Source organism: Fukomys damarensis, unplaced genomic scaffold, assembly GCF_012274545.1.
Source record: "Fukomys damarensis isolate Sample0158 unplaced genomic scaffold, DMR_v1.0_HiC HiC_scaffold_25, whole genome shotgun sequence".
NCBI lineage: Eukaryota > Metazoa > Chordata > Mammalia > Rodentia > Bathyergidae > Fukomys > Fukomys damarensis.
Window position 1 is genome coordinate 4,609,700 of NW_022900937.1, and position 15,377 is coordinate 4,625,076.

Here is a 15,377-nt window from a genome sequence, read left to right on the forward strand (position 1 = left end):
ACAGTCTGGGGGAAATATTGGCACAGGGCATATACAAAAGAAAAAGAAGAATATAAAAAAGAACTCTTAAAATCAACATTAAGAAAGTGAACAACTCTATGAAAAATGGGCAAAAAAAAAATGGATTGAAAATTTCACCAAAGAAGATGTGCTAAGCAGATGACATACAAGCATATAAAATATGTCCAATATTGTATGTCATCAGGAAATTATAAATTAAAACAACATTTTTATCACACAGGGCGGATGAGAATATGGATCAACCAAGAACTCTCACTCAACAGGGGGCAGAAGGCAAAATGATACAGCTGCTTTGAAGAGTTTGTGGTTGTTTCTTACAAAGCTAAATACTGGCCCCAGGTGGTTGTGCACACCTGTACTCCCAGAGCCCCAGAAAGCTGAGGCAGGAGGATGGCAAGTTCTGGGCGAGCTTGGTCAGCTCAGGGGTTCAGTGAAACCCTTTCTCAGAACAAAGAGGTGGGAAACTAGTGCAGCACAAAGGCCCTGAGTTCAAACCCCGGTATGGCAAAGAAAATGCCAAACAGCTTAATATCATCTTGCCATGCGATCTAGCAATTACGTTCCTTGGGAATTACTCAGCCAAGTTGAAAATGTATGTCCTGACAAAAGACTGTTCATAGTAGCTCTATTTATAATTGCCGAAATTTGGAAGCAAACACAATGTCCTTTAGGAGTGCATGGATAAAAAGAAACTGTTCTACATCCACGAAATGGAATATTATTCAGTTATATTATCAAGTCACTAAAAGACATTGCACATCTACCTGAAATGCATATTCATAGGTGAAAGAAGCCAATCCCGAAAGACTGTACTGTATGATTCCAATCATATGATATTTGGGAATGGGAAAAATGATTGTGAAAATGAAAAGATCTGTGGTTATATGATTTGATGAGGAATGGAGGATCACTATAGAGAGAACACAGAGACTCCTAGAGCCATGGGACGTTTCTATGTGATGCCATAACGTTAATGCATGACAGTTTCATTGATCAAAACACAGAGACATATACAAAGCAGAGAATGAGCTCTCATGTGAATGGTTAATCATAATTTCTCCTTCTTGCTATATATTTAATAATAATTGTTTAGCATTTGTTCCTGCAATTCATTTTTCTATGTAAGAACACTACTTTTACCTTGTGACTTTTGCGGACAAATACACAACATTTTGATGATTCGCTAATTGAATTGAGACAAATTAATTGAGACAAATCTGTTCCATTTCGTTTAATAGAATATTAAACATTTTAGATTATTGTAACTTTTTTGTGAGGTCGACAAAGAGCACAGCATGATTGATGAATTGAATTTAGTAATCCAAGAGAAACAAAGTTGTATCATTTTTGGTACGAATTTAATATCACTTGAAAGAATAATTATAAATCTCTTCATATTGTCAGCTGAATTAGTAGGACTAAAATATTTCTTTATTCCAAACTTAATAGAGTCTTTAATATTCTGATGTTAAACTGGAACTTCTACAGGGTATTGTGGCATTCAGTGTTTACTAATTACTTGCCCATGAAAAACATTTTAATTTTCATCATTCTTAATATTATTATCTATTTTAAAATGCTGAATGGAAACATAAGGCTTTAGAAAATAAGTGCAAGTGGAACAAAATCCCTTATTAAGAAGAGAAAATAAATGAGAAAAGTCATCCATATGTGCTTTCAAAGATGTACTTTTAAAGTAAAGTGTAAAATATATTAAAGAAACAATAGCTTAAAAGATACAATCTTCATATCAAAATAAAGGTTAGGAAATGGTCCAGTATATGTGTGACTACATCCAATTACATTGAAATACTTAAAGCTTATTATAAAACTGTTTAAACTTGATATACATGTATGAATGTGTTTAAGTATTTTTATATATTTATCTATATATACACATATATGCAATGTTCTAATAAATTAATTTCTGATTTATGTATCTACATGAAAAATGTTTACTTTAATCACATCAGTCAGATGGGGAAACACAATAGAGATCAGAAAATAGAAACATTTTTCTCAGATGTACTCAGGGAAATCCCAGTTAGGACAGATGGCAAATTAATAACGCAACAAATAAGTTATTTAATTGCTTCATCATATTGCTTTGACTCCTATAAAGAAAAGCTCTTCATTTACCATAGACCTTTGAGAACCTGATTATACACTGGGCTAGCACATCTATTCTTCGAAATTCCCAGAAATAGAAATGTGCAAATTACCATCTCCATCCACAGTGAAATGAAATAGGTAATAAATAAGTGTTCAAAGAAAAATAAGCAACTTAAATAGTTTATCCTTTTACAGATGTAACAGTACTCTCTCAAGTCATTTTTATATCATTGGAAAAATAAAATTTGCAGACTATTTAAATATAACTGTACCCCTAGGTAGATACGAGGCACAGCCAAAAAGAAAAGAAAAACTATTGTTTTAAAAACTTAAGTGCTCTTAGTATTAATCAAAAAAGAATGAAAATAAATTTAATATTCAACTCAAGAAATTAGGAAAAGTGCCCCACCTCATAAAAATCAACTGCAGAAACCACGAGAAAATAATAAAATAGGACCAGAGGCTCACAGCGAAGAAATATCATGGAATTACTACTTGTACTAAAAAGCTAGTTCTTTGAAAGGACCTGCAGTATAAACAAGGATCTGCAATAGCCAGTCAATGAAAAGTAATTGCAAGCAGTCATTGAAGACAAACATTAAAAATGGAAAGTCTACATAATCACAAGTAAAGGAGAGATGCTTTAACAAACATACTACTAAGCAGTAAAATCTGAAAATTCCAGCTCCATCAATGTTTCTCCAGAATATATAAATGATCAACATTGAAAAGAAACAGAAGCTGGCATGGTGGTAGCATTCCTGTAACCCCAGCCACTCTGGAGGCTGATGCAGAAGGATCACAAATTTGTCAGGACCAGCACTGGCAACGCAGGGAGACCGTTCTGAAAAAGAAGAAGAGGAGGAGGAGGAAGAAGAAGAAGAAGGCAGGAAAAAGAAAATCTTATTAAGGAGCTACCATCATTAGGCCTTGGTTCCTACGGTATCAGGGATGGGCTCCACACAACTCTGTCAGACTGTCTGTCAGACGGAAAATTCCGATAAATTCTACCGTCACTTAAAAAAGCTGGCACAAATCTCTCGGTTTATTTTGTGTGAGATATTGTGGGTCTTTTAGCACTCGTGCTTTTTTTCTTCATTAAAAAGCAATCTGCATTCTGTACCTTTGATCATTCCTTCTTTCCCATTTGTTCCAATATTTTCTCCAGAAATATCAGGTTTTGCAAATGCACTCAAATTTCTCCTACTCGTTATTGGTCAAGCTGTAGACACCTTCAATTTAAAGTCCCTTGTCATTTAAAAACTGATATTGAGAGCTGGGGATTTAGCTCAGTGGTGCCACCACCTGCCTTGCAAGCACAAGTTCCCGAGTTCAATTCCTGGTACAAAAAAAAAAAAAAAAAAAAAAAAAAAAAAAGAAAAGTAAAACTGATGTTGGGTCAGATATTCTGGAAACTCTTTCTAATATATCACCATCCTTTTCATCCTGCCTGGTTGTCTTTTTTGTCTCCAGTAGTGCCAGATTTTACACTTTCTGCTGTCTGACACCGCATTACATATTTCATAGATTTTCTTGACATCTCACTCTCGATTTCATCGGAGATAATTTTCAGAGGTGACTATCTGTCTGATCATGTAGATGAGGCTGCTTGCACCCTGCCCAGGTTCAAACTACAACTTCACAACGCTGATTTCATGACCTTGGTTTCTCCTTTGCTTCATTTTCCTCATCTGTAAAGTATGGGTAATACAGTAGCAGTACTTTCTTGTATGACATTAAACGGTAAACAAGTTTATTTATACGCAGGGTTTAGAGCAATGCCTGGCGTACACTTAACACTAGAAGTGTTCTGAAGTTTGGCTTAATTGAAGGGTGACCTGGATCAACAGAGGAGCAGGCTAATGTTCATAAATCTCACTCTGATTTCTAGTGTTTGGCAGAACATCTGACACGCCAAGCTATGTACCATCTCTTCTCCCTACAGTCTGGTACTCTGCTGCTGCTCTGAATTTTTCAACAAATAAGAAAGCAATATCGCTGGCAAGCCAGTTAGTAATATTCTTATCACCTTGTCCCAAGGCAGCCGAATTCAAATACTGCACTTTCCCTTTTGTTTAGTTATTTGCTTCATGATATCACTTTTGTATGAGTGCAAGAACGGGACAGGAAGGTGGAGTTCATGGACCTAGGGAAGTAGGGTTCTGAGCTCTCCAGCAATTAGCACCTCTCTGGCAGTGGGAAGGCTTGGGGGTCCCTTGCATAGCCCTGCTGGGCTGTGCCGAGATTCAGAATCTGTGCATCTCCTGTGATGCTCTGCAGATGAGAGCAGAGCACACTGTTCTTACCCTCTGTCTCTCTGCCCTGTCATACATAACAGCCTGGTCCCAGTATTTGTCACTGTGGTGTTTATTATTTTGTATTCTTTTCTCTTTTTTAGAAAAGTCATTAGGTTTATTGGTACATTTTAGGGACACGATTTATGACATTCATCATTGGGAATTTGTACCTTTGCACCATAGATCTTGGTTCTTAAGTTTTCCCCCATTCTCTTACCCTCCATAGAAGCCCTCCACCCCTCCCTATTTACAAAGACTTTGTTTTGGAATAGTTTCTCTGGTGTGAAAAACTGAAAGTGTAAATGTGGATCAAAATATGTAACGGGCAATTTCACATAGGAAGAAAAGGTCCACAGGGGAAGTGGAAGTTGGAGGGGTGGAGGAAGGGAAAGAAGGGAAAAGAATAAATTTTGTTTCAGTTTTTGTAGGTATTTTACAAAGAAGTGTGGGAGGCACCACCTCTGAAGTGATGAGGAAGAGACAACTTAAAATGTATACATTGTTAATGTATCAGTATATTATACACAAAGTTTCCAGCTTCAAGCTTTTCATATAAAAATAAGTATTTTCTCTACAATGCCTTGCTCACCATCGTTTCCTAGAAACATGCGATAATGAAATATTTATCTATGATGTATTTGTTAGGCAAATAAAGAGAAAAGTTTTCCTTTCATTTTTTCTCCTTAAAACTTAATAGTAATGAAATAAATAGCCCTGGCTAAAGAATACAGATGTGCTATTTGCAACTGTCACATAATATGAATTACATCAAGAAAAATAACCACAGACTATCATAGTCAAATGTCTCTTGTGAATAAAACTTAGTTAGAACTCTTTCTCCAGGAAAACCTCCTTCATAAACATGCAACTTTTGCAATGATTTCTTCATGCTTTTTCATTATTTCCAAGCCTTTTAAAAATGAAAACTCCCAGCTCTCCCACATTCCTGTGTCATTTAGTATAATTTACCTCTTTCTCACATGTGGTTTTCACTTGATTTCAGGATATTTGGCAGATTTTCTCCTGGGAAAGTTAAACTAATTAATTGAAGTCAATTGAAACAAATGATATGGCTTTTGAAAAAAGTATGACATCTGCTATCCTTTCTGGTCAAAAATTGACTTTAGCCACCCTCTTTCAGCATTCATTTTCTCACTAAATAGAAAAAAGGTACAGACACAGAAAGACACAATTTTTTGGCCAGTATCATTTAAATGTATACTATGTGGAAGGGTACAAAGGCAGGTACAAAACAATGCAAAATAAAAAGGGAAAGTGATCATTTACAGAGTGACAAAACCCTTCTCTTGTTGACTCTGTGCAATCCTGTACTTGGACCTAACAAATGTCTTTCCATCGCCAGTAGTTGGACCTCTTGCTAATTGAAAGACAATGTCTCTGTGGTTGACGGGTATCCAATCATGCAGCAGGTGACTCGAACACCAACAAGCCAGGAGTTGCATGGAATAACCCGAGCCAAGCCTCCTTCCCTCCTGTACGTGGTGCCAGAATCTTCCACTATTCACAAAACCATGGGAGATAACACGTGTCGATAGACCTTCACCCTGACGAAAGTTCTTGGTGGCATATGTTTTTCATATTTTTTAAGTAGTCTTGAAGAAAGGGGGTTTGTTTAGAGAAATCCCTGCACATGTGGTCAACAACTGGGATTCACACGGGGGCTCCATCAGTGTAAACAATCATCGAAATAATGAAGTTGGCTATTTTGGTCCTTTCAGCTGCTCTGTGAATCAAAACAAGCAATTAATCATTCCACCACTCTCATTAAGAAAAAAGTACTAAATGTTTGTATGTCTAGGATGTGCACATTGTTCCATTACTCCTGAGCACAGACCATTGCTGTACTCATGCTAGGAAAAATCATATTTATAAGCTCAGATGTACGCAGCCTCTTACTCCAATATTGCTCAGCACAGTGAAGGGATTGTTCATGTAGTTGTTAATAATCTGCATTTATACCTCTACTATAATTTAATTTCCATTGCAATGATGTCAATCAGAATGGCCACATTTTTATGTCACAATTCTGAAATAAGAAAAAGTAGGTGTGCATGAGAGCAGTTTCCTCTTCCTTGAATTCATAAAAACAATAAGGAAAAAGAATGAAAGGAAAACAACAAATTATATTTTCAACAAAACTAAAAGTGCATATGCAACACGTACATAGCAAAGTGGGCAGGAGACATGGCAAAGCAGCTAAGATCAGGTAAAATACATGGAAGAGAAAAACTCAGAGGACTTTGTTGTACTTACCAACTGATGAGGAACACTCCCCTGAAAATTTTTGCTAGAGAAAAGATGAGAACTGTTATGTTTTCTGTCTTACAATTAAATGATGCCATTTCTTCTAAAAGGAAACTTAAAATCCAAAAACTCAGGGCTGAACTGTGAGGTCCATAGGATCAGTAGAACTCAAAAGGAGCAAAAGGAGACAAAGTCCTATCAGAAATAAGCACATTTGCAGAAATGTGAAGAAGAGGGTCTATACTTGGTCACACTGTAGAGAACACACCAGAAGAAAGCGAGAAAAACAAATTCAGAAACTGAAAATAGCTTATCTAGGACTAGAGAGGAAATGGTAGTCACAGAATATAATAAAGAAGACTGAGAACCTACACCACCTGGTTCCTTAAATAAGGTGCTCACTTGAAGATGCAAATTTGAAAAGTGTACCGAAATAAGATGATTTACTTGAATTTACAAATTTAAAAAGCACAGTGTGTGCCAGTGAAAAGAGATGAAAAGCATAATAATAAAACACAATGAGCAGCTATTAGGGCTTGTATGTAGATGTCCTCCAAAAGCCTCATTCGGTCATAGATGGGACTTTTTGGAAGTGGCTGGATCATGGGTGTTTGGTGCTGGGATTAGGATGTGGTGCTGGGATTCAGTCAAGGTGCTATGTCAGGATTAAGGATGCCCCACCCTGGGTGTGAGTGCCACCACGCTAAGGGTGGGGAGCCTGGGGGGACATAAGGGACAGAAAGAAGGCCGCTGCTGCTGTTTGTTGGTTGCTACTCACTACTTCACTGCTCTGTTGCCTTCTGCCCATCATGCACTATTTCTCTTCTGCCATGCCACCCTGTCTTAGAACCAGCTGACTACGAACTGTAAACTAAACCTTTTCCTCCTTTAGCTTTGGGTGCTGGGTATTTTGTTGCCGCAATGATCAGAGTAATTAAGACAGCAGCCAACCAAATAAATCATCTACGGGTAGGGGAGAAGGCTATGGAGAAATATGGAGGTTATACTACAGCAACACCTACAAAACAAAGAAACAAAATCATGATCCAAGATTTTCATAGCCAGCCAAGTTAATCTTCAAGTAAAATGATTATAATTTTGAACATGCAAGAATATGGAAAATGAGTTGTACTTATCTCTGCTGTAGAAAATTTCTAGGGGAAGTTTGAGTACAAATAAATGCAGAAATAGGGCAAGGAACTGGAATAAGCATTGAATATAGAAACTACATAATGAAGGCCTAAGCTATTACATGATATGAACGTGTTATGTCAAGACATTGTCCAAAGGATAAAACAAAAATTGACAAAGGGATAAAAAGAGAGTAGATGGTATAAATTTGCTGTTTCTCTAAGATATCACGTAAAGCTGGCAAGTCATGTATAAGAATTATAAAGACATTTAATACTACAAAGTATCCTCTAAGAAAGGAAACACTAATTACATAAAGGAGGTAAAGAAGGCACCAATATGGAGGGTTCTTCCAAACACCATTAGGCAACAGATGGGGGAGGCGGATGGCTTTAGACACTTTCTTATCTCTGAGTTACAACACTGACACCCATAACTTCACAGGAAGGTTAATTTTAGCTGACATTTTTAGGTCATAGCTGGCTCCAGGGTGAGATGGGCATGTTAGGGGCATAGTGGAGGAAAGGCTGCTCACATCATGGCAGTGAGGAAAATGAGGGAGAGGGGAGGAGCTGGAGAATGAGACAGGCCCTTGCAGGTAATGCACCCTCAACCTGCCTTGGACCAGGTCCTGGCTCTTAACAGCAGGTCAAGTATAGCACCCCAATATCCAGTCCCCTTCCACAAGCCCCTCCGGAGAGGTCATGGGGTTCAGGGGGGAAATAAGAAATGAGTCTCAACAGTGTGGGATTATCTATAATATTCACTTTGTATGAAAGTGTGGTGAAATAAGATTCATTTTGTTTGTCTTATTTGCATAAAATGAGCAATATAACAGCAACTGAAAGATTTGCTTATTGGTGAAATAGGAAGTCAATACAGCTTGGGAACATGGGGAGGGGGAATATGCCCAGTGTGCTATTCTTCAAGAAAATTAAAAACAAGAAGAAAAATTTTCATTATTGGTGCTGTAGGTATTTCTGGGACTGGGATATTATTAAAAATTGATTTCCTTTTTCTTTATCCAAGAGCATTCTCAACTCTTCTTCAAATATATCTTGTCAGTTTCAGAACTTACTTTCTTTTGCAAGGTCAATCCATTGGAATGTGTTATCTGTTCTTTAAACCTTCCTAATAAAAATATTCTAAGTATCACCCTAACTTCTTCCAGGACCCTCACACAGATCCCCTGCATTTTTGAAAATTTGTGAGATATTACTTGATTTTGTTATCTTTGGCTACATGTTTTCTGAGATGTTAAGATGTTTGTTCATGTGTCCCCAAGAAGTAGTCTCCTTCTTCTCCTCTTCTTCCTCCTCCTTCTTGTCCTGCTCTTCCTGCTCTTCCTTCTGTTGTTTCTCCTCTTCCTCTCCTTTTTCTTCTTCTCCTTATTTTCTCTCTCCTTCTTCCTCTTACCTGCAAACATAAGATACACCTGTCATTGCACTGCTCTGAAGACAGAAAGAAATTAGCTAGTGAAAAATAATGGTACAGCTTTAGCATGATAAAAGTAAAGCCCAGAACAATAAATTTGCTGTACTCTTTTTAGAAATGAATATTTCCTCTCATCCTTTCTTCTTCAAGTCACATGGAAACCCATTCATTATTCAGCGCATATTTATCGGGTGTGGACAATGAACAACTTGCCTATGGGGAGGTGAGGGGGATACAAGGATGAAAACATGTTCTCAAATGTTTGCATTCTTGTGGTTGTGCAAGTGTGAATTTGCCTTGATAAGTGTGTGTGCATGCATGTGTGTGTTTGAAAGGGTGAATAGCTTCAAAGTTCCAATGGATTTTTGTAAGCCATTTGGTTATCAGATAATTAACTATATTTTGATAACTGTTAGGATTGACAAATCCAAATCATTATTTCCTTCTTCCAAGTAGCTATCTTGGGAGTCTAGGAAAGTATGGACAAAGCTAATACTCAAATGTTTTTGAAGCAACTCTTACCTTCAGTGATGAGGATTTTAAATATATAGGCTAACACAAAAAGTGGCTATTATTACCTTGGAAATGGTTAATAGAAATGTTTGTTTGATATAAATATTATGTATATATTGCATACATATAGTTACTACATATATATATATATTTCTACTATGTTGTATAATTGCAGTTCTTCAATCACTGTCTAACTTCAAGTTAGTTCTCAGGCCCACTGCCCAATTAAAGAAGAAACTATGGAGATACCTCAAAAGAACTAGAGGTCCCATCTGACCCAGCCATCCCTCTGCTGGGTATCTTCCCAAAAAGAATTAAAAGAATCACACCACAGTGATATATGTGCACCCATGTTTATAGCTGCACAGTTTGTAATAGCTAAAGCTTGGAAACAGCCCAATTGCCCATCACCTGGAGACTGGATCAAGATGTGGTTTTGGGTTTTTATTTTTTTAATAATAAAAATGAAGTACTGTTTAGCCATAAAGAATGAGAAAGTAGATACTTTATAGCTAAATGGATGCACATTGAGGCCATACTCTTAAGTAAAATAAATAGGACATGTGTGTGTTAATACTGAATAGTTTCTCTGGTGTGAAAAACTAAAAGTGTAAATAAAGATAAAAATGTATAATTGATATTGTGAAACAAGAAGAAAAGGTCTAAAAAAGTAGGGGGTGTGGGAGGGGTAAGGGAAAGGAAAAAAGGGAACAGAAAAAATGGAAACAAAGTCTTTGTAAATAGGGAAAGGTGGAGGGGCTGCAGGGAGGGCAGAGGAGTGGGGGGAAAAATAAGAACCAAGATAAAGCTACAAGGTACAAGATCCCAGGGATGACTGTGACTGCAGTGTGTCCCTAAAACGTACCAATAAACTCAATGAAAAATAATGAAGAAACTAAATTGGCATGAGGAGTGGCTTTGCAATAACACAAGACTGTGAGAACCCAGGTTTACTACATAGCAGACGTGTGTATTGCTTAACTCAGAATGATGATACACTTCACAAACGACACGATCCCAAATCACCTCTGTATCAGCGCAGTAAGAACCGTTATGGTAGGAGGAATCCAAGGAAAATCTCAGCTAGTTCCTTTGCTCAATTCCGGGTGAGATGATTGCACCACATCGTACACTGAACCATACAGATCATGGCCACACTCAGTCTTGGGTGGCAGTCCTCATATCCCTATTCAGTTCACTTGCACAGCCTCTACACAAACTACATAGGTTGAAGTAAATCAAAATGAATTGCCGCAATTTTAAACAATCTCAGTGACTGTACTTGATACATTATATCAGTTTCCCAGGTTGCTGTAACAAACTATCACAAACCAGAGACATAACAAATAACAGAAATTTATTCCTTTGCTGTTCTGAAAGCTAGAAGCCCAAAATCAAAGCCCTGGCAGGACCCTAATACTCCGAGACTCTAGGCAGAGTCTTTCTTCCTAGCTTTGAGTGTAGCCACCAATCTTGGTGTTCCTCGGTTTCAGGCTGCACCATTCCAATCACTGTTTCTGTCACCACTTGACCTATTTCCTGCATGTCTGTGTCTTTTCTAAGGACATGAGTCATACTGGATTAGGGCCCACTTTGATGACCTCATTGTAACTTAATTAAATCTGCAAAGACAGTATTTTCAAAGAAAGTAGCCATTAGAGATACTGGGGTACCACATCATTTTAGGGGTGCCGTTTCAATCCATAGCATGGAGCATCTGTACTGAAATGTAAGCCCTATGCTCTGGCACTTGATATACATGTCTTAATTTGGTGGATCAGTTTTTCCATTCTCTTTGTAAGAGTATCCAAAGAAGATTGCTTTTATGTGGAAGGGGTAAGAGTGCATTTCTGCTTCCTGCCTCAGAACTGTTGACTCTCCTGCTCTTTGTCACATATTATGTGGGAATTTTGTCTCTTTGTGAATCCACACGCTGCTATGCTGTGTCAGTGTGTGGATGGTATGCTGAGCAGACTGTGTGTATGGTGCTTAGTTTGGATCTTGTGTGTCCCCCAAAGCCAACATGTGGAAAACTTGGTCTCCAGGGTTGTGTGCTGTGCAGTTATGAAGCCTTTAAGATCTGGGGTAGACAGGAGGTCCTTAGGTCATGAGCCTGACTTTGATGGGAATTGTGAGGCCTCGGCTGTTTGCTCTTCCTCATCCTCCTGCGTTCCCGCCAACGAGGTGAGCGGTTTTGTTCTGCTGTGCTGTTTTGATACTGACCCAAAACAACAGAACCAATCACTCATGGACCTAGTCCTCTAGGCTATGAACCAAAATGAAACTGTTTCTCTTTATAAGTTAATTATCTCAGGTGCTTGTTATAGCAACAGAAAGCTAACTAGCACATGCAGGAAGTAGCAAGTACTCTCAATGGCCTAAATTATTTGTATTGAAGAGGGCAAGGAATGAACTCTGCAAAAACTCAGAAGCCTGCTACCTCCTTGATGTTGTGAGAATCCAGTAGAATGCAATACTCCAAGACTTCCCTTTTCAATAAGGGACCGGTGATTGCTGGTCACATTTCCCACCACTTAGAAATAATGTAAAGTATGTGATAGGCCTCTTCGCTTTTCTGGAAGTATGTATTCACCTATGAATGCGTCTTATTGCATTTAAAACAGGTCTAGAAGGCTACTGTTGCAGTGCAAAGGAAAACAAGTTCCAGGAGCAGATCCACGCTGTGGCAAAATCTGCCTTGCTGTGCTGGTCACAGATCCAGCAGAGTTAATGTCAGTGGTTCTCACAGGCAAATGTCGGAAGAGATCAGCCATTCACCTCCACCAACGGTTCACTGGCAGTGTTTCCTCACATACGTAGGGTGTGGCTGAGCATGCTCATAGCCCTGCCCACTAGGACAAGTCCTTTCTCTCCTTTTCTTCACATTCATCATGAACTGCGTGGCCACTGACAGCACTGGCTAGCATTTATTTATCCAGGCAAACCTTTATCTGTGGACCAGGTCCCAGTTTCTTTCCTCCATTATGAGCAAGTAATAGAACAAGCTCTGAGTCCATAGGCATAAAATGGAGAGGCTTTGGTCCACATAAATAGATGGTATGGGGAACTGCGCTGATTAGTCCTGGAACTAACCTGGGGCTGTATCCTCAAAATATCCATGTACTTTATGATGGTTTGCTGTTTCACCAAGTAATGATTTGTTAGATTTGATAATACTCCATTTATGATAGGCAGCTATATTCTTTTGAATCTCATTATCAGTCACTCAATCTCTATTGAGTTGTAGCTCATTGATAAAACAAAAAAGCAATTATATATGAGAAAACAGAATTAGGAGGGTGGTTTGAACTGAAGATGTAAATTTTAAGTGGCATGGTTACCAGATAGATAGTTTTAAAGCCACATCATTGAATGAGATCACCAAGTTAGCCCACAATATGACAGAACATCTGTGGGATAAAATAACATCTCAGTCCCTTCAAAATTTGCCTGCTCTTTTGAATGAATCCTCTGTGCCTTGATTTATACCCATGATAGTCCAGTGTGTATTTGGCCCAAAGAGGAAGCGATAGGAAGGGGAGGTAGTCAAAGGTCTGATAGACTTCTCTGGTCACACTGACACTTCAACTTCATCAGGTACTCGTATTTATTGGATGGAGTCGTCGAAGTACAATATAACTGCCTGGTCTCAAAAATTTTTATTTTGGAAATCACAGAACTAGCAGATCAGGTGCACAAAAGAAAACTAGGATTTATTTATACCTAATATTCTCTGGATAATATGCTTATGTTTTTATATTTAGCACCCACTTAATCTTCCTGCCAAGTTAGATTAAAAACAAAGCAAAACAACAACAAAAAAATCACCAGAATCCAACATCTTATCCTAAATTATAGGCTCCTAAAGTGGATTGAAATCTCAAGGATAACTCTTAAACATTTCCCCCAAAGTTCCATGAGTGTTAAAACAATGTCTGTGACATGATTTGAAGTATAGTCTACTTTCAATATTTTTTGACTTTGAACTATGAAACCTAAATTGAAAACATAAACAGATAAAATATGAACAGAAATGTCTAAAATAAAGCAGTTTGAATGATTATATAACTCAGTAACACCAGGCAAGGACATTTTTCTGTGAAACAAAGTGACTAAAATCAGATTAATAAAAACCCTATTTATAAATTATGATTAAGCTCTGATTATTTTTCCTGTTAGAACTTCCTAAGGCAATATAGAACATTAGTATCTGACCATATAGAATCTAGCCACATGGGCATGGACCTTAAGATAATTCCAGGTTAAATATGCTCATTTCAGAACCTCTGTGAATACTGTGTTTCCATGGTGATCACAGTTTATTTTTCTGCTTGAAACAGCCCCTCTGAAACTGGTGTGCTTCACCCGTATCCTGATATTCTCCCTCCTATACAGTTGTGTAAATTTTAGAATCTATGAATCGTTTCATAAAAATATGATTTAGTAATCTTGAGAAACACGCTTCAGTTCTCTAGTTGCTTTGATTCTATTAAACCAACTGCTCTTCACAGATGGGAAGTTAGCACAGGGCCTCATTGGCAGGCAGTCAGTCTGTACATCTGCCTTTGATAGGAATGCTTTGCTGCTCTGAGTAACTCAGCCACTTCACACACACACACACACACACACACACATACACACACCTTTCCATTTAAATGTATTTAGCACAGAAAAAAAAGATGGAAGGATGCATGATCTTGTAGGCTGCTAAGGGTTTCATTAGCTGGGTCTCTCACAATAGATGAATTACCCGGTCACCTCACCTTAAGGAATTGGTTCAGTAAGTAGCCCCCCACAAATTTTTCTAACCCATTCAAAAGATAGCAAAATAAGCACTGTCTGCATTCCTTACTGTTAATTCTCCCAATATTAGGAACATCATCACAAAAACATCCATTCTTAGTCATTTCTCTGTCATGCCATGCAGAAAATTGGGCATTTAAAGGTCATAGCAGAAAGTGCCCTGAGGAATCATGTGATTAAAAAGTGACCATAAAATCATTGTTTTGGGACTTTATAAATATTTGAGACCTTTCTCCACACTCATATCAAGTTCGCTATGATGAGAAAAGTTTAAAAAATAAAACCAGCTATTTCAGATTCACAATATATTTCTGGAATTTCTACTTGGAGCCATGGGCCATCCTTAGCTAGGAGAAAGGATAGGATAATTCACTAAATAACTTTTTCTAAACAGTTTCTATATAAGTTACCTTGGCCAACAAGTAAAAACATGTAAAGATGTAATATAGGAAAAATGCACTGGATAAGAGTTGGAAAAATTCTGACCTCTTTTTTTGTTTGTGTGCCCATATTAAAATGCACCTATGAACATTTATTTGTATTTGACATATAGATAGTTTGAGACAAGACACCGCAGTGATTTAGACTGGACATTTTTCTAGACTTCTTGGCTCAAATATGGAGTGACAAGTTATCATTTATATGAATTTTTTTGCACAATACCTTTCAAGTCTTTGTGCCTTATTTCCTTTCCCTGTAACATTAGAAAAGCACTAATGGTGCTGTTTTAAAGCAGCAGATTTCCTGCAAGGGGGGATGCACTTTATGCTATCGGTGCCTGGCCTCCTTCCAAGGAAGAAA